General features: G+C 33.5%; 1 protein-coding gene and 1 pseudogene across 2 annotated transcripts in view; one reads left to right on the forward strand and one right to left on the reverse strand.

The window, feature by feature from the left end:
• LOC145241976 (protocadherin gamma-C4-like) overlaps positions 1–22500 on the reverse strand; it is a 317214-nt gene that overhangs the window by 130323 nt on the left and 164391 nt on the right. The window lies entirely within an intron of this gene.
• LOC145243159 (5S ribosomal RNA) lies at positions 2817–2933 on the forward strand (annotated as a pseudogene).

Genomic DNA, 22500 nt, shown 5'->3' on the forward strand with positions numbered 1-22500 from the left:
ATGTAATATACTGTTTTGTTTTTAAATCCCCGAAACAGTGTTTCATGGTAAACAACTGATGATCTCTTGAAAAAAAATTGGTATTATAGTAAATTCGAGAGAGTTGATGCAGTGATTGCAGGTGATTAAATGACTTACTGACTAGATGGGTTTTTTTTAACGAATGATAAAAAGTAATTTTTTGTATAGTTTCAAATGTTAACTTTAAAGACTATATATATATATATATATATATATATATATATATATATATATATATATGAGAGAAAGATAGAGAGCGATACATCCGTATCAATAGATAAACATGAACAGATCGATATGGATAGATGGATAAATCACCATACATGTAGGCAGATCGATAGATTCAAGCGTAAAAAGGTTATGGATTTTTGACAATTTTACTCTAACAGGGGAGGAAGGAGATGCAAACCCACACAAACATATATATATATATATATATATATATATATATATATATATATATGTGTGTGTGTGTGTGTGTGTGTGTGTGTGTGAACTTCCGTGTTTCATTTTACTTCAGTCGAATCTAACACTTGAACTCTATATGAGATACATAGATATTCGATTATTCCATTTCAATTCTTCTTTATCTCTCAAACGCTGAGTTAGTGCAAACGTTGAGAACATAATTGTCCTCTCTCTAATTGACTATTTTAATATATTATAGCGTATCTTCCGTTTTGGTCTCCTGGTCTAACTGGATTCCAGCACAAGACTTTATCTAGTCTGGTGGAGCATCCCGCTTTGTGTTCCTTCTTCAGGTAACATCCCTTTTTCCTCTTAAAAGCCAGTGTTGGTTAGCCAGACATGAATACTTGGCATGAGGATAATTTTCCCTACAAGTAAACCCTGACTAAATATTTAAAATCACATAGACTTTCGGCCTAAATAATATCTCCTCAGTATGCCTAACCCACACTGAGTTTTACGAGGAATGGTGCACCTTCACAAACTCATTTTGTTCATAGTAACAGCACTAAACTAGGTACTCCACTAGACTGGATAAATTCTTGTCATGGAATCCAGTAAGAGCAGGAGAGCACAGGAAAGATATATTATAACATTTTTCAAGTGGGGAAAGAAAAAGCAATGTTCATAATTTCTTTACTTTGAGACGGAAATAATAACTTTAATGGAATATTGAAATATCCATGTATCTCATATAGATATGAAGTGTTAGCCCCTAAGAAGGGGCTCCTTGATTTCTGAGAGCTTCGACTGCAATACAATGAAATGAAAGAATATATACAGACACACATATATATACACATGCATTTATATACACACACATATATAAACACATAAATATATACACACATACACACACACACACACATATATACACATACATATATACACACATACAAATGTACCTATATATACACACATATACACACACACATATATATACATATATACACACATATATACACACATATATATACCTATGTATATACACACACATATATATACACACATATATATATATACACACATATATATATGCACAAATATATATACACACATAAATACATACACACGTTTATACACACGCATATATGTACATTCACATATATACACACATAGATACACACACATATATACACGCATATATATACACATGTATATATACACACATATATTTACACGCATATATACACTCATAGGCACATATAGACGCACACACACGCATAGATATCTAATAATTTCCGATGTTATGATCGCCATTTATTTGATCGTCTCTATGCTTGATTAGAACCGAATAACGTTTCTGCCAATTCAAATCTTCTTTTCCGTTCAACATTAGAAAGAGTATCAGCTCATACCTGCCCCATTTAATAGAACCAAATGCGCATATCAGAAGATGAGTAAGAAGGAGTTGATAGCTCGTGAAATAAAGATGAGTCTTTTCTGCAATAAAAGAAAAAAAAATGATTTTCCTGATTTGCGCAAGTTTGTGAAAATCGTGGAACGAAAGAACAATCGATAAAATATTTCGACATTTTTTTTTAGATGAGGATTAATAATTTGCATATTTTTTTAGATTATTCAGACTTGTGTTTCCATCTTGAATGGTATTCTCATACATTTTGGTTGGTGCAACCACCGACCTTCTTCAGATGTATCTTGCTGGGCTTGGGAACCTATTTATTTTTTACAGAGTGATGTACTCTCCCTTCTTCTTTTAAATTTCTATTTATTTATATCCAAGAGCTTTTCAATACCTCCCTTGTCTCCCAAGATATATCCTGATATATCTAAGGAGGAAATCCACATCATCAAAAAAAATTAGAAGGTCAATAATAATGACCAATGGATACAAACAAAAATTACAAAATTCTTTGATTTGGCCATGGGTACCCTGGACTCTGTTTGGATTATTTATTTTATATTCCTCATAAGTATATTTGAAAATACAGATATAGAGATGATGAAATACCTATAATAAGAGATCCTAACAAAATCACTAAGCAAATTATACACATGGAAATGATAAAATAAGGTTTAAGAGTAGACGCGTTTGCTAACATAAAGATAAAAAATAAAAAATAACTAATTCTTGACTCTAAAATTAAAAGAAAATATTTACATACTATATTTAAAGGATAATGCCAATCCGATCTACTAAACTCCAATTCCATAAATCATAAAACAGATTTCTAACTCTATTGAGCATAGACAATAACTCTACCGACAGAAAATGTATTTAATAACTAGATATAAGCAACAGGACACCAATAATTACTGTAAAATAGAACATACATATACATAAATTATCGTATATATATATATATATGTACGGCATAATCACGTTGACACACCGGTTCTCGTCAGATCACCGAAGTTAAGCAACGTTGAGCCTGGCTAATACCAGATGGGTGACCATTTGGGAATTCTAGGCGCTGTATGTGCTCTCCGCTTATCTCGGCATTGTTTCCAGTCGTCTTGTACCTCAACTTGCCACTGGTATGCAACAATGTTGACTTAGGAGAGGCGTGGTTAGAGGTTGCGCAAGTCTTGCCACACAAATTTCACGCGCAGGCACCCTTACAGTGGGTATCCATAGTCTGTCAAGACTGAAGGAAGCCTTCATATATATATATGTATATATGTGTATATATGTATATATATATATATATATATATATATATATATATATATATATATATATATAAACTAACATAATACTAAAAAAAACACACACACATTTAACTACATATAGGTTTAAAATAGGTCATCTCACTAGATATCTACACTCCCTGCTAAAAAAGCACACACAAAGGAAGGTTTCAAGATAAGGTCAACTGGACCTTTGTTCTGTAAGTGCCTGCCCATTGGCTGATTAGGAAGGGAGCGGTGGAAACTTGGAAGCTGATTGGCTAACTAAAAACTCAATAGAATATGCATATATAAAAGCACGAGACTACAACAACTCTTCGCATAAGCCTGAAAAATCCTAGTGTGAATGAAACACGGAATATACTGTGTAGCTTAATTGGCATATATATATATTTCTAACTTACTACCTAGCTCTACCTATGTATTGAGCACTGTTAAAGTAAATACTTAGTTTATGCATAAAATTATACTTTCGTATATTAATTTATGTGATTAAATGAAGTAGTCATATATATATATATATATATATATAATTATTTTTTACTATAATAATTAAATACATACATATATATATATATATATATATATATATATATATGCGTGTGTGCGTGTGTGTGTGTGTGTGTTTGCTATTTTATTTCTTTATATATGTTTGCCATTAAATTTCTAGTTTAATAAATTTGAAATAATATTAATAGATTTATTAACCTCTAGAAGTCAAATAGCGAACAACTGTTTACACTGAATAAACTTTACTTTAAGGATACAATACATATAAAAATATAACCCAAGTACGCATGTGTTATGATAAGATAAACTATTAATTGACACAAGAAGAGGCTTGTCAGCTATAGAAAATAGTACAATAGAATAGGGCGTAGAAGTTAGTCAACCTTTCAGTGAAGCTTGGTAATTGGTTAATGAAAACTAACCCAAAGTTTATATAAAACACCAGGTAACAGGAATTCCATGCATTTTAGCATAACAGGATGAAACACAGCAGATTCTATATAGCTTAATTGCCATTTATTTCATAACTTTATATGCATATATATATATAAATATATATATATATATATATATATGCATATAAAGTTATATATATATATGCATATAAAGTTATATATATATATGCATACAAAGTTTTATATATATATATGCATATAAAGTTATATATATATATATGCATATAAAGTTATATATATATATATATTTGATAAATTACTAACGAGCTCTACCTACGTATTGAGCACTTTTGAAGTAAATACTTAAAGTTTACGCATAAATTTATACTTTCGTATATTAATTTTATGTGAGTAAATGAAGTAGTTATATATATATATATATATATATATATATATATATATATACATACATTCTTTAACCGTTTGCTATGTGGTGATTTCCTTGTAATTATAATATATATATATATATATATATATATATATATATATATATATATATAGTCATCAACATACAGTACTGTTTCACAGCTCATCAGTGCGGCTAGACAGGCAACTACCTCAAGCCAGGATTGAAACCCGTCCGTACGACAGTCAAGGCTCCTAACCAGTACACTATTGGCGGCTGCTGGGCGAGTACTGAATTTTAACGATGTTTTGACATCGTCCGAACTACCTCTGCTCGATTTGTTTACACAAAGAGCATCGCTTTATATGCTAATGGTAATTAATGTATCACTTCTCAATATGCTCAACTAAAGACGAGGAGCATTATAGTCATCCACATACAGTACTGTTTCGCTGTTTCACAGCTCATTAGAGCGGCTAGATAGGCAACTACCTCAAGCCAGGATTGAAACCCGACCGTAGCAATGAACAAAGAATAAATCAACGTTTCGTCTTTAATAATGAGAGTAAACAAAATAATATATATATATATATATATATATATAGAGAGAGAGAGAGATAGATATATAGATATAGATATATATATAGATATAGATATATATAGATATATATAGATAGATAGATATATAGATAGATAGATATAGATATATAGATCTATGTCATTATACAATGAAATATGGAACTGTTATAGATTTTGAAAATTTATGATAAATATTTGTAGTTAATTCAAAAAAGGATTTTTAATTGATGTAAAATTTTTATGTACATAAAGTATACATATCTATATATATATGTGTGTGTTTGTATATATATATATATATATATATATATTTATATATATATATGTATGTGTGTGTATATATATATACTTTATGTACATACAAGTTTTACATCAATTAAAAATCCCTTATATAAAATAAATATACATATATATATATATATATATATATATATATATATATATATATATATATATGCACACATATATATACACACATACACACATACATATATATGTGTGTGTTTAGATTTATCTTTATATATATGTGTGTTTGTGTATGTGTGTATATATATGTGTGTATGTATGTGTGTATATATATGTGTACATATATATATATACATACACACACACACACACATATATATATATATATACATATTTATATATATATATATATATATATATATATATATATATTAAATATTAAATATTCGTACGCATCAGCAATTAACCTTACAAAAAAGTTCGATTTAAAATCGAAACATTGCTTTTAAAATCATAAATTTTCCTATGAAAAAAAAATCAAATTAGCATAATTTTGTAAGTTTCATTAATTTAAGAATTATTTACTTTATTTTTTCTTTTTTCATGCTTTTATTTATTTCGACTCATTACGTTTCGTGTTGTTTTTATTCCTGGTTTTTCTATTGCTCGCTGGTGTGTTTCTGTATCTATCTTGCATCGTTTTAGAGGCAGTATCATCTAATGACTTCGAATGACCTTGTGCCAGATTTGGTTGAAAATGCACATTGTGAAAAACCAATGACCGTTAAAATGTACTCATTCACCGAGGTTTGGTCGCTTTACGGCATATCAATCCTTTTCGGATTATTTAATATTGAATCCAATAATTTGGAAAAAAAATTAAGCTTTAATTTATATTTTCACACACTTATTGGCAGTGTTTGGTTTAGTTGTTTCACTGCATATCAACCCTTTTCGAATATATATTTCTGGTGTTTGGTATAGTTGTTGTAAAGAAAATTTGTTGCTTATTTATTTATTTTTTGATTTTGCAGAACACGATTGATGATCGTGATACCAAATGCAACCACATCATCATCATCATCATTATCATCATCGCCGCCGCCGCCGCCGCCGCCACGACCATCATCCGCGTTACACAATATGGCAAATTTAGAAACCAGCTGAACTCATATTTACCAACATAGATTTTCACCATGTTCGTCAACTTCCTGTGTATAACGTCACTTCCTTGATACCTTTGTGAAACCATTTTCCATTTAAACCATTTTTTGTAAGAATGCTATTTCTTCTGCAGTTCATCTCATACAGAAAAAAAGATCTCCAAAACACATCTGCTCAGTTCTACAGTCTAAACCCAAGAGGAAGACTTTATCTTTTTATATGCCACATATCATTGTCACTGAACTTTACTCAATTAGTTTCCTTCCACCTACCTTCCTTTAACTTCAGTAACTTCATCTACCATCATCGTCATCTACATTACTAGTCTTATTGTTGCGTGGTTGAATGTATAATTTTCTAGCTGCACTTCAAATACTTGCTAAAATCATATATTCACCCGGCAATTCTTTTGTCACTATTCTCAAAATGAACACAAGAGACGATTTATTTTTATTGCATTTTCATCTCAGACAAGGCACAGGGCCACTTTCATGTCGAAAGCTATTGTCTGAGACAGTAATTGCAATGATACTATGTAGGGAGTTGAGCTGCAAGATGTCTGTTTACACTACACTCGAACTTCTGTATATCAGTACAGTCAGGGAATTAGGTAACAGGAAGGGAATTCCAAAGTTTAGCTGCTCTAGAACTCTTATTAGAATAGAAGACTTTTTACATCTAAGGATTTATACTGTGTAGCGGTTGGGATTTGCTACTTATTGGGTTTGTCGAGGGTATTTACAAAATTCGTTTGATTTGGCGATGGGTGCCAAGGATTCTGCAGAGGCATCAGATCTTGTGGGATTATTCATTCTATATACCCTCACAAGCATATTTGATACTACGGATATCGGCCTATATAGAGATGATGGACTAGCTATAATAAAAGACTCCAACAAAGTCCAGGGAGATAACTTTAAGAAAATCATACACAAAGAAATGAAAAAATTAGATCTAAAAGTAGACGTACTAGCTAACATAAAAATAACAAACTTCCTGGACGTCACGTTAAATTTAGATAAAAACATATATAAACCCTACTTAAAAGATAACGCTAATCCAATATATGTAAACCCTAAGTCCAATCACCCACCATCAATGATAAAACAGATTTCTAACTCGATTGTAAGTAGACTCAGCAATAACACAAGCGATGAAAATGTATTTAACTGGTCAACCAATATCTATGAAACAGCACTAAAAATATTGGATTTAAAATAGGTCAGGACACTAGATATTTATGCTCCTCTAAAAAAATAGCACACACAAATGGAACGGGTCAACCGGAGGTCAACTGGGCCTTTGTCGTGTAAGTGCTTGCTCAGTGACTGATTAGGAAGGATGCGGTGGAAACTAGAAAGCTTATTGGCTAACTAAAAACACAATAGAAGGTGCACATATAAAAATATGCAAGACAACCACAGAATTCTCACATAAGCCTAATAAAACCTAGCATGGATGAAACAGGCAATATTCTGTGTAGCTTAATCGCCATATATATATCATAACTTACTATATATATATATATATATATATATATATATACAGATGGATAGTAGCGTAGCCAGCCAGCTTTAGTTTTTGCTGCTTTAGAATGAATTTCGCTTCGGAGTTGTCTCCTCTGTAAACTATATATATATATATATATATATATATATATATATATATATATATATATATATATATATATATATATATATATATATATATCAGGCCACTAGTATATAGATACATATATATATCTATCTATATCTATCTATCTATCTATATATATATATATATTTATATATATATATACTATACTGATATAATTATGTATGTATACTAATATAGTATGTATACTAATATAACTTGCCAGGCCACTAATATATATATATATATATATATATATATATATATATATATATATATATATATATATATATATATATATATATATATATATATGATTAGTTTTTTGGGGAAAAAGAATTCCAGCAGAGTGCTCAATTAAAAGGAAAATCCAAAATGTATGAGCGTATTTATATTTTGTGTACAGAAATTTGTTAGTTGAGACAGATCATTGGTACCGTCGGTTTCAAGCCCGATAATAAGGCCCGTTTAAGGTATCCTTATCAAGCTCTCTTCAGGCAATATTCGTCTATTTTATAGCCGGAAGTGTGAAGTATATTTAAACGTGAACTCGCGAGGTATATATACTTCACACTTCCGGCAATAAAATAAACGAATATTGGCTGAAGAGAGCTTGATAAGGATACCTTAAACGGGCCTTATTATCAGGCTTGAAACCGACGGTACCAATGATCTGTCTCAACTAACAACTTTCTGTACACAATATATATATATATATATATATATATATATATATATATATATATATATATATGATAAACTTCATATTATTTGCTTTTTCTTATACATTAACCTGCAAAATTTATTGTACTCCTTGTCGAATGATTCAAATTTTGTATGCCTTCCTTACAGGTTTTAAAAGCTTTTTGAAAATAAAATTTTTTTTTTTAACTGCAATATATATATATATATATATATATATATATATATATATATATATATATATATATATATATATATGAATATGAGAAAGAGAGAGAGAGAAGACCTATCTTTCAAGTCATAAAGTATATGAGAGCGAAAATATGCTTAATAAAATGTGAAGGATGATATCAAATGAATAAAACTATATAAATTGCAATAAGACTCATGACCAATTGGTTTGGTTGTCATTTGAGAAAACAGCATTTCTGCACAGAGCCGCAACCGGACTGCGTTGGGTGAGGAGAAGCAGGTGTGTGCCTGAGATTAAGGGCTTCGGACAACCATTGTCCAGTGGTAAACTGCTTTGCAGAAACACGATTTTGCTCCGGCAATTACCGCCCGAGTCTTTCTCATTTTTTCGCGTACAAGGGTGGCATTTTAAATTGCTTACACGGCGAATTTCAGACAAAAGACCGAGATGCCAATGAGAGGCTGTGGAAACGGGAGAAACACAATGATTCCTTATAAGACTTTCCGCCACCGTTTTTCCAGCAGGGAAAACGACAAACAGCAAATAAATGCAAAAACTTGAAAAAGCAATCAGTCTGGCAGCAAAATGGTCGCGATGTCAGATAGGTAATTTAAAATGGAAGAGCTGTATATTCCCAGCCGGAGCCAATGCCTGTGCTTCCTGGCATTTTCTACTGAGTGTGACGTCATGGATGAATATTAGATTTATTTTCACTAAGAATGTGTTTGCAGGTATATCAAGGTGAATTGGCAATAGCTATATATCATTTTTGTAACCACTATCATATATATTTTGATATTTATCAATCTGCCGTCTGAAAGCTGTCACACTTAGCATCAAACAGAGGTAGCACACAGCCTCCTCATCTTTCTGCATTCTGTAACCTACATATATGCAGATATAGAAAAGAGATGTACAGGAACTCTGGAGTGGAGTGTAATACATCATGAGAGATATACATTAGTGATGGGATGATTCCAATATTTTTCCAATTCCGATACAATTATTGATTCCGATTATTTATGAATCTCTAAATATTTTACAAAAGAAAAAAAAAACAACAGCAATTAATATATATATATATATATATATATATATATATATATATATATAGAGAGAGAGAGAGAGAGAGAGAGAGAGAGATAGAGAGAGAGAACTAATCCCTTTCCACAATTTAAATGGACCCACCCTTTTCCTTTTTCACTGCAACTTCTCTCTCTCACATACGTCATGTTGCTAGTCTCAGTCTCTTTTTAGAAATATTAGTATGGCATATTTCATTCAGAATTGTCTGATCTATTCCCTGCTTCTTTTGTGCCAGCTCGTTTGTACTCATTGATCTAGTGGTCTTCATCAATTCAATGTTTTGATAATTCATTGTAATACAGATTCCTATTTCAATAGCTTCTTTCCAAGAACAGCAAATTTGTGAAACTCTCTTCCTGCTGACTGTTTTCCTACTTTTAACCATAGTCTTTTGAAGACACCTTCTGTCTTCGCGATAATCAGCTTTTGTTCTTTATAACTCTTTACATCAAGTAGCTTCCTGCTTTGTCTTGAATGATTTCCATAAACAAAAAAAAAACATTTCTGATTACAAATATTTCGTTTGTTTCGCTAGGAGGTCAACCATTAAAAATGAACGCTCGAACACACACACATTTTAGCTATAAATTGAGCAAGTGCCCGATTTACTTGCTTCCCCATGAAGACCACGTTAGGAATAAGATCATTTTTTATGTGGGAAGTTTCCCAACAAAGTACACTCTTGATGGGACAAAAATAACAAAAAAACGTTGCCACAATCAAGAAGGATTTCTATTACTTTGACCGAGAATAAAACAGATACTACACTTTTAACCTAGCCCAAGTACTATGGAGGGAGTATAGAGATTTACATGCTCCTCAGAATGATGTGACACAAGGTCGGGAAAGTGGGGATGTTAAGCAAGCTCCCCAAAAGGAGGGGCACTCTTGCCTAGCAAAAATTGCTTGGACATCCTCATCGGCATTCCTCGGTTGGATCGTCTCAGGCAGCAAGCAATAAACTTACGCCACCTGAAAGTCAGGTGGCAAGGCCTGAAAGGATATACCTCCTAGGTAATACTCAGGCAGCGTCCCTCAGCCCGACTGGTACTTGGCCAGTTTCTGGCCCTGCATCTGTTCCTATTTACAATGCCTCCCCACGCGACAGAGAGACACCAGGGTCGTTTTTTAACGTGGAGAAAAGGAACAAAAAATAAAAATTGTCTCAGTCGTTAAGGACTTCTCCTCCACTGACAGAGAACAAGAAATTGAAGTGCAGAATCTGAAGAACAGATACTACACTGTGATCTCGGCCCAGTATTTATTTGCTCCCCCGCCGAGCAAATTAGGCACAAGGCCGATTTTTAGTGTGAGGAGTGAAGGGGAAATGGGGACCAACTCCCTGGGGAGTAGGGGAGCTGGATAGTGACAATTGGTATGAAGGGTTGCCCCTACATTGACCAAGGTCTTATATGTGGGGTTGCCTCCACATATGGTCTTTGCTTGCAGTATCTGCCGGAACAGATGGTATTTATTTGCTCCCCCACCGAGCAAATTAAGCACAAGGCCGATTTTTAATGTGAGGAGTGAAGGGAGGGGGAAGGGAAAAAGGGGACCAGCTCCCGAGAGGTGGGAAATGGGAGCTGGTTAATGGTCAGGCATGTGGGGTTGCCCCCACATCTGGTCTTTGCTAGTCATAGCTAGTCATAGCTTGCAGCATCTGCCGGAACAGATACTACACTGTGATCTCGGCCCAAAGGCCAGATCTGCACCTATTGGCCTGATTGTCAAGAACAGATTCTTGACTGGTACTTTTCGACCCAGTCTCCATGCAACTGAAGGAGCAAGGAGACTCTTCCTCCAACATTAAAATAATGAAGAAGGTATTGGGGGAGTATAGCTCTATTAGAAAATTTCTTGTTGTAAACAAGTGAATATGTTATTACGAGACCCAATTATCACCTTTATGATAAAACAACATGAGTACTGAATGTAAATCAGTTAAGTTCTGTGTGTGCGTGCATGCGTGTGTATGCGTGTGATATCATCATATAGTGTAAAAGAAGAAACTCCAAATGTTGTTCTGCGTTAGTTATCTGGTCACGTGAGACGCCAGCAATTTTTTTTTCTTGGCCAATCTACTCTTGCTCGGCTTTGACTCCAATCTCTCTGATCTCTGTCGGTGGACTTCTGATCCACCAACCGTCCAAAATTGAAAACTGCCCTCAACTGTCACAAACTCAAACTGACCGTAAACTATCCCTGTCGTAAAATTTATTGTCATTCTTAAAACTGTAGGTAAACTAACTCTAAATATATCAGCATGTATGTCTGATTTTTTGTTCCAGTCACCTGCCACACCTTGATTAACAATCCTATCTTAGCTTCATTTTGTGTGTCTTGTTGAGCAAGTACTTCTCCATTGTTTTTTCTACTAATTTTCTATACATTTTGTTCTGATGATCAGCTTATTTCCTTATTTTTTTTTGTTTTTCTTCCTAAAACGTGAGCGGAGGGGGGGGTGACATAATATTTTTTTAATCAGCAACATTCAGAGAATTGTCCAATTTCGATAACAAGTTAGACCATTTAAAGAATTAATTATATATTTTGCTCGCTGTCCCTAATCGGCGTTGCTCGGGATGACTTTTACTTTATGTGACTTAAAAATAAAATAAAATTTGTGTCCTCCATAAACAAAGAGAAATGGTTTGTTATGAATGAAACAATAGTTATTTTGATTTGCTTTAAATTGTTGCCTTTGAAAATGATATCAGACCTGGTTTGATTCTGGAAGGAATTGCAAAGCTTCTCAGCTGTGGAATACGTTACCATGGGATTGCTTCCTCTCTGATTGGTTGTCTTCAAATCCAACACAATCTTGCACCATCTATAATATAAATCTCACCTGTCTATTTAAATGTATGTATGTATGTATGTATGTATGTATGCGAATGAACCCTTTTTCGGCATCAACGGCCAACTAGCACTGTGTGTGTTTGTGTGTATGTATGTGTGTGTTGGGATGGAGGGGGCTCCAGTAAGCCGTGGTGAAGGCAACCTTTCTAGGAGAAGCAAATCTCTGATTTAAAAAACCATAAAGTGGGAGACCAGTACCCGCATTAAGCGGGTCTGCAGTTTAACTTGTTGCTGGCTATCTTGCTCTTGCTTGTTGCTGGATCTCAATATTTTGAACCGAGAGAGAGACTTAGCTGTCGTACAAAGCTAAGACTCTGTAACATCATCTGTGTATAGATACTCCCTAAGGATTTGTCTATAAAAATGGTCCTGTGGCGATGGAAGTCATTTTTAGACTCAAGGACTTTAAGTGTCTGAGAAAGTGGCACTCGTCTGACAAGACGTTGCAATCATCATGTATGTATGTATGTATGTATGTATGCCTAAAACTTTCGACAGAGGCAATGAATTCTCACGAAATCAGTAGCACTTTGAGGCTCAACGTCTCGGACAACAAATATCAAAAAATTGGCCAAAAACATTAATTCCTTCACCCTAAACTGGACAGTTTTCTACAAGGAGGGGTCGATTTTTTTGCGAGCCATTTTTGCAAGTCATTGTATCGGTTGGATTGACTTTGCCTAATTTTAATGTTCTGAACTTCTGGTCGCATCATGGCATTGTAGTAAAACGTCAGATTTTCTTTCATTTTCTTTTCCGCTTTCGTGTCACGGGTTCAAACCTGCCTGTGTACTACCATTTCTTATTTTTTTTTGCTCAACACACACCTTGAAACACCCGGGCAATGCCGGGCACCCAGGCTAGTAAGTAATAAAGTCATATGATTTATTAATGCTGGTACTCCTATAGTGTTCCTCATTTTTGACTGGAAATCATTTCTGTCCAATAAACCCTTTTGGCCTTGATAAATGATGACCCAATAGAAAAACATTGATAAAAAATTATGAATATTTTATTTGAAGTTCAAAACCATCTTCGAAACCTAGTAAGTGATATCCCTTTCTCTTTTCTGCAACCTCTCTCCCACAGAAGAGACGTTGTGGACCTGTCTCTGCTCTATCTTTATTTTCATGGCAAGTACTCGTCTGAGTTCCAATTTATGGTCCCTCTTGCCAAACTTTCACAAAAACATACTCATCTAGCTACAACCACCATCAACAATTTCCGCCACTCTCTATCTGCCTCTAAATTTAAACACCAATTCCATGAACAAAGTTTATTTCCTAGAACTAACTTCCGGTAGAACTCTGTTCTACTGGCTTTCTTTCCAGCTGATTACAATATGGTCGTCTTCAAGTCAAATGTATATAATATATAATCAAATTTTACTCAATTTTAACCACTAACGTTCACCATTATCCTCGAGTGGCCATCGAGCTTTGATAAGTCGTGTACCCTTGTAAAAAAACAAAAACAAAAACAAAAAAAAACGGACACGACTTCACAATCCACAAATAAGCTTAAGGAGATACTAATTTTGTAGGACGTAAATATCGAAAATATATTGCTTTATTATATTATTGAAATAAGGAAGAAAAATGTTCAAATTTAACAGAATTGAAATGTGGAATAAATTAACACAAATACCTCTTTTCTATTGAGTCATGTCTTATTAAGGCTAAGAGTTACTCGATGATAAAGATCAATGAAATTCAAATGATTGCCAGCCGAAAGGTTAGGAACACTATGAAAGTACTAAAGTTGATCAATATAACTGAAGTAAGTTTAATTTGGGACGAGTTATAACAAGTATTTGCTGACATTGGATTCGAAGACGACTATGTTGTAATCAGCAGGGAAGCAGTCACATAGTAATGTGTTCCACAGACAGGCAGCTGCTGCTGCAAAAAAGCATTGTCCATGGAAATCTTGCTGTGAATGGATTATATTCAGTTCTCACAACGTTTTGGCCGATGTAACTTTAGCAAGAACCCATTGCGTAACCGATAAAGTAGTGAGTAAAATTCAGTTGATTAAATTAAGGATTCTATTCGAAATTCCATACAGATTTCTGAATTCGACAAGGTCGTATGTATATTTGAATTATCCAAGCTACTGTTCTAATCTTGAGTGTTATTCTCACAACGTTTCAGCCGATGTAACCTCCGACCTTCTTAAGGTCTATCTTGTCCAACTCGGGAATTTTTCTTTCAAACTCAGGAATCTGTACATAATTTCAAACAAAAGTGTTTATTTAATCCATGCGAAGGTTACATCGGCCGAAACGTTATCAGAATAACGCACAAGATGAGAACAGTAGTCTAAAAAAAAATAATACAAATTATCAATCCTCATCTCAAACTGAAGAGACATCTTCCACGATTGTTTTAAAATTATGTCTCTTTAAGTCAGAAGTGAGAGTTGAAAGTATGAGCAGGTTTAATATGCGTTCCTTGCTTCCAGTCCGTGTCGAGATGGTTAGGAAATAGGTAGCGCTGGCTAAGCACATACGCAAATATTCCATTCCATAAGTCTGTACTTGCATCCAGACGAATATTTAGTTGCAAACAAACAAATTCATGGAAAGATGAGGATGGGGGAAAGTTTGTATTGTACACGTGAAGATGATAACAGATCTTGAAAATCAATCGTTTTTTTGTGTTTTTTTTTTTCACGTTTATCGTTTTTTGTTTCTAATCCAGACTGCATACCTACCTGAGTTTATATGCTGACTTCGACTAACTACGCAGCTACTAATCTAACTGCCTGCTGATCGATTTATCTAACAATTTAATCTAACTCATTCCCCCTCCCCCTCACTCTTTCTGTTTATACATCATTGTCATCGTCATCGTCGTCATTGGCATCGTAATCATCGTCATCATCATTGTTGTCATCGTCATCATCTTCATCAGCGTCATCATCACCATCATTGCTATTGTTATCATCGTCATTGTCATTATCATTGTCGTCCTCGTCCTCGCCATCATCATCATAATCATCATCATATCATTATCATCATCATTGTTGTCGTCATTGTCGTCGTCGTCATCGGCATCATCATCATCATCATCATCATCATCATCATCATCATCATCATCATTGTCATCATCATTATCATCATTGTCGTCATCATCATCATCATTAACATCATTATCCTCGTCATCATCATCGTCATAACCATCACCATCATTGCCATCATCATCATTATCATCATTGTCATCGTCATCATCATCATTAACATCATTATCCTCGTCATCATCATCATCATAACCATTGTCATTGCGATAATCATCATCATCATCATCATCATCATAACCATCATCATCATCATAACCATCATCATCATTGCCATCATCATCATTAACATCATTTACCTCGTCATCATCATCGTCACCGTCATCATCATCATCATCATCATCATCATCATCATCATCATAACCATCATCATCATTGCCATCATCATCATTAACATCATTTACCTCGTCATCATCATCATCATCGTCACCGTCATCATCATCATCATCATCATCATCATCATCATCATCATCATCATCGGTTTAACGTCTGTTTTACATACTGGCATATGTTCGACAGTTTTCAGAAACTGACTTCCAAACCAACCTATCTCTGCCCAGGTCTTTATTTATCCCTCTTTCAAATCCATCCTTATCAATTTATCCCATGTTTTCCTTTGCCTTTCACAATTGAATTGAGCCTGCTACCTCAACTGTTCTACTTTTAATAATCCAAGAACTTCCATCGATTTTTTCAATGTGACCATAAAATCGAAGTTTTCTCTTCCACACAAACCTCCTGTACTGTCAAGATTTTACTCTTCCTCTGGGGTCATCTGATCTAAGCCTGTCTTTAAGTCTCTCATCACGCATCCGTCCTATCGTTTTCATGTCATTTGTTTCTGCGCAACCTTAGACTGTTTGTTTCTTTCACCATATCATAGAGTGTTACGTGTTACATTATCCAAACATTGAAGACTTCGTTACAGTGAGTATCTTAAACCTTGTGCTAAAAATCAATCGTTTTTTTTTCACGTTCATCTTTTTTTTCATACCTAATCGATATTGCATACATAGCTGAGTTTATGTGTTAATACAACGCAGCTACTGATCGATTCATCGAACAGTCGAACCCAGTGTCCCATGCTTGAAACGTTTAAACACTAAACAAACAAATTTAAATGATAAATAAAAAAATAAAAACAATAAATATTAAACAAAATTCTAAAAAATTAATAAATGTTGGTAATTCCACTTCTTTAAATGTCTATATACTAGCAGGCCATTCGGCGTTGCCCAATCGTAAAGTAAGCTTAAATATAATATTCTAATTTATAAAGATTTCATATTTATTATTATAGAGCCAATCCCCTGTTGATTATTATATTGTACCCAATATATAGTAATGATTTCTAAAGTAAAAAAAAAAAAAGACTTGGAAGTCATACGTTAGAATCAAAACAAAAAACATGTAGGTCTCCAGTATTATTTATTACCATCTGAGCTAAGTTTGCATAATAAAACATTAAAAATAATGTTGTTAAATGTATAAATGTATATTTACGCATGCATAGAAAATACACGTTTAGTTGTGTTATGTCTGCCGAGTTCTAATTTTTCAATTTAGACCTTTGAGCGGACGTATTTGGCCGATGTCAAAACATCGTTAATTCATGACCCAGCATCAGTCGTATAGCACAATAATGAGAAGCCTTGACTGTCATGTGGACAGTCGGGTTTCGATCCTGGCTTGAGGCAGTGACCTGTCTAGCCACGCTGATGAACTGTGAAACAATGTGGATGACTATATATATATATATATATATATATATATATATATATACTCGATGAAAGACAATAAACACATGTGTAAGGGCAGATGTGATGTAATTGGGAGGTAAGGATTGCACAATCTCAAACCACATCTCTCCTATGTTGACACTGTTGGAGTCTAGTGGCAAGGAGAGGTCCAAGACAATTAGAAAAATGCCGTGATAAATGGAGAGCCCATACAGCACCTAGAATTCCCAAATGGTCACACATTTTTGTACTAACTAAGCTCAACATTGTTTAACTTCTGTACTCAAACGGAATGGATCTGTCAACGTGATTATGCCAAATATATATATATATATATATATATATATATATATATATATATATATATATGTAGTAGAGATTTAGGAACGAGACATAGTCGGTATTGGTGAGAGAAGACGAAAACAAGTGGCAATTTACAAATCAATATATATATCAACATATATCAATATATCAATATATATATCAACATATATGTCTATATGAACATATATTTATTCAGTTGTATTAAATACAAATGAATTCATTTTCCACTCCATCATCTAGCATGTTTTGACTTGATCTGTCACGTCCACCATTTGAAAAGGGAATTTTTTCCTTAAATATATTATGGATATTGTCACAGACATAACAAGTAAGACATTTGTATTTAATACAACTGAATAAATATATGTATATATAGGCATATATGTATGTACTTATTGATTTGTAAATCGCCACTTGTTTCCGTCTTCTCTCATCAACACCGACTATATCTCATTCTTCGCATTGCGATAGCCTTCTAAATCTCTACTACTTACCTATCCCACACAATGCTTCAAGCAAACTACATATCAATTATACATATATATATATATATATATAAACAATACGGAATGACGATTAAAAGAAAAAATCTTTATTAACTAATCAAATCAATAAGAAAAAAATCGCTTTTTAGGCCATGGCATTTCAAAGCCTAATGATTCTCATATATATATACACATATATATATATATGTATATATATATATATATATATATATATATATATATATATATAACGTTCACCCTTATCCTCGAGTGGCCATCAGGCCTTGATAAGTGGTGTACCCTTGTAAAAAAAACAACAAAAAAAAAAACGGACACGACTTCACAATCCACAAATAAGCTTTTTTTTTTTTTTTTACACAGTGATCACCATTTATCAAGGCCCGGAAGCCACTCAGGGATAAGGGTTATTGCAAGTACATTACGTTAGTGTGGAGATTTGATGAAGTGTTTAATTAAGGGGGCGGTTCATTAGGAATTTGTTAACATTGGACTTGAAGACATCCAAGTTGTAGTCTGGAGGGAAGCAGGCAGACGGAACAGAGTTCCACAGGCGTGCAGTTCTAAGAAAGAAGCTTTGTTCATGGAATCCGGGTTTTGATTTAGGCACAGATATAGAGTGGGGGAAATTTTTGACAGTGGATTCAGCTAGACGAGTGTTTTTCGTGAAAGATTGGCAAGGGGGGACCAGAGATTGGAGTTCAGACGAGCACCTGCCATGGAAATAACGATAAAACAAGGATAGGCTCGCAACGTCTCTTCTATGGGAGAGAGGTTGCAGGGTAGAGAAAAGGGCATCCCCCACTAAGCCACGAAGTCTATTTTATACTCTGTCAAGGCAGGATAGGCTGTTTTTAGCAGCTCCTGTCCAGATATGGCAACAGTATTCCATCATTGGACGTACTTGGCTTAAGGAGGTACTGATTTTTTAGGACGTAAATATCGAAAATTATATTATTGAAATAAGGACACACACACACACACGCACACACTCACACACACACACACACACACACATATATATATATATATATATATATATATGTGTGTGTATATATGCATAAAGTTGTTAAAATATAAAGACAGACAAAATAAAATAGATGGAGGAATATACACAAAAATATAGCAAAATATATATGAAATGGAAAGAGGATAAAGTAATAGCAATAATATTATAATGATATAATAATGATATTATCATGATATTAGATAACAGTAGAGATATAGAAGCCATACAAATATGCAATATGTGTGAATGTACATATATATATATGTGTGTGTGTGTGAGTGTGTCTGTGTGTATGTGAGTGTGTGTGTGAGTGTACATGTATATTTTATATATATATATATACATATATATATACATATATATATATATATATATATGTATATATATATTTCTTGAAGGTACCACTTTACAAGGAACAGATACATATATACTTGCTCATTTTCAAACTGTTAGATTTTTATTGGTTGTTGGCATACAAATTCGTTAATTATAATTTTGCACTACTGGGAAAGCTCATCAGCGCATAAAAAAAACAACAAATTTCCTCAGATTTTGTGAACAGGATTCTCTTATTTACATGACAGGTATTCACCACACACACACACACACACACACACACACACACACACACATGTGCGTCTGCACACACACACACACATGTGCGTCTGCACACACACGTGCACACACAAACACACACACATATATTTATATATAAAAACAATCTACATAAACTAAAATGTGTGTTTATAGGCAAACAAGTTCACAGTAAAGAATTCTGAAGACTTGTAATCTGATCACAAATCCATGGGTAAAATGTTTCAGAGATTTCTCAAATTTCTATGGAAAAAAATGTCGGTTAAAAATATGTTCGAATGTATTTTTCTCTTCAGAGTTGTAGAGATTTTATTTCATGCATTATTTCCTCATTGGATTCGCAGGAATATTGCAAAAAATGTTTTAAAACATTGAACGCTTCGGTTGTGATTGGTTTCAACATTCATAGCTCCCCCCAGAAAACAGCAAAAATGAAAAATTAGTGTGTGTGTGTGTGTGTGTGTGTGCGTGTGTGTGTGTGTGTGTGTGTGTGTGTGTGTATTGAGTGAATGAATGACAAAAGTCTATATTCCAAAGTTCACGATGTTGACCATCTTATAATTTATTCCTTGAATTCAGTTGACATGTACGATTCCTGAGAGTATCCATCAAGAACTGTAAATGTCAACTGAATTAAAGGAATAAATTATAAGATGGTCAAAATCATGAATTTTGGAATATAGACTTTTGCCATTTATTCACTATATTGCTCTGTAATTAAATTGACTTTCTTAAACAAGAATTGGTATATATTATAACAATATATATATTTCTATACAAATATATATATGTGTGTGTGTGTGTGTGTGTGTGTGTGTGTGTGTGTGTGTGTGTGTGCATGCATATATGTGTATATATAGTTTTATTTTCTTATATTTATCTTTGCTAGGGATGGTGCATTTTACCGGATGCCAAACATTCCCCTCGTTAGTTTAGTTACTCCAACCGATAGATCTTTTTAAGATTCTAACCGTTCCTTTAAGTGCTATTGTTTGTATTTCTCTTGCACTTGGTTCATTGGGTATATTCGCCAGATAGTTTTTGAAATTCTTTTTCCATAGCCCGGTTGCACCTAAAATGACTTGTATGATTGATACCTTCTTAAGATTCCAGTTTATTTTCATGTCGTACATAAATTGTTAGTATTTTGTTGTTTTCTCCCTTTCTGCCCTGTTAAGGTCAGCATCATTAGGGACGCTGACTTCAACTATGGTTGCTACTTTCTCCCTCTTGTTCCATATCACTGTGTCAGGCTTAATAGCCCCATTGTCTATGTATGTAGCTGTAGGAATTTCGTAGTCACAATGGATGGTGTATGACTTATTTCCAACTGTTATTTCTGGTAAACATGTTCTCAAGATTTGCTATTACATGGGATATTCAGGTTTTTACAGATTCCCAGGATTTGCTGTTTACTATATATTTCCAAATGTATACGTGTGTACATGCTTTGAATAACCACCTACGTTTCCAAGGGAGATGAACTGAGGAACTGATTATAACGGTTTTTATTGGGCAGGATCGTTATCATCTGCATAAAAGAATAATAATCATGTATATATATATATATATATATATATATATATATATATATATATATATACATAAATATAATATAATATAAAGCTGAATGTGTGTGTGTGTGTGTGTGTGTGTGTGTGTGTGGTCACGAATAGGCTCCTTTATGGTTGACTATTTTAAAAAACTGATTACATATAATGATAGAAGATGTATCGAGACACAGGAATGGGTATGTATGATCTGGCAGAACGGTGATTCATTAAAATTGTGGGGTCTGCGTTCGGGCCTGGTCCACAAAGTATGGAAATAAAAAATGTAAAAATTAAAAAAAAAAACAATCAAAAACAGCCTACAGAAAATGGACTCTGATTTATGAAATTATGATAGGTTATGAAAAGGAAGGGTTGTAAAGAGATAGCTTCGAATTTGGGGGTATCAAAACCAAAGCAAAATATGATGAAAGTAAAAATAAAATAGATAAACCCCATAATTTATTATACCATACCTGTTCACACTGAAACACTTATCACAATATTCTGTGGATCTATATTAAAAAACCTTGTTAAACTTTGTGACATATTTTCATTCTATGGAGGTCAGGCGAAAACGAGCACCCCATAATTTTATTATATCATATTTCTTCAAGCTGAAACATAATTATCAAAGTATACTTACGCAGATAGATATGAAAAGTCTTTATTAAAGTTTGTGCCTATTTCCATTTTATGGAGGCCAGGCGCGAACGCAGACCCCACAATTTTATCATACCATCCCTATTTAAGTTAAAACATACTTATCAAAGTATTATTATGTACATTT

Source organism: Euprymna scolopes, chromosome 21, assembly GCF_053919585.1.
Source record: "Euprymna scolopes isolate OS-2025 chromosome 21, ASM5391958v1, whole genome shotgun sequence".
NCBI lineage: Eukaryota > Metazoa > Mollusca > Cephalopoda > Sepiida > Sepiolidae > Euprymna > Euprymna scolopes.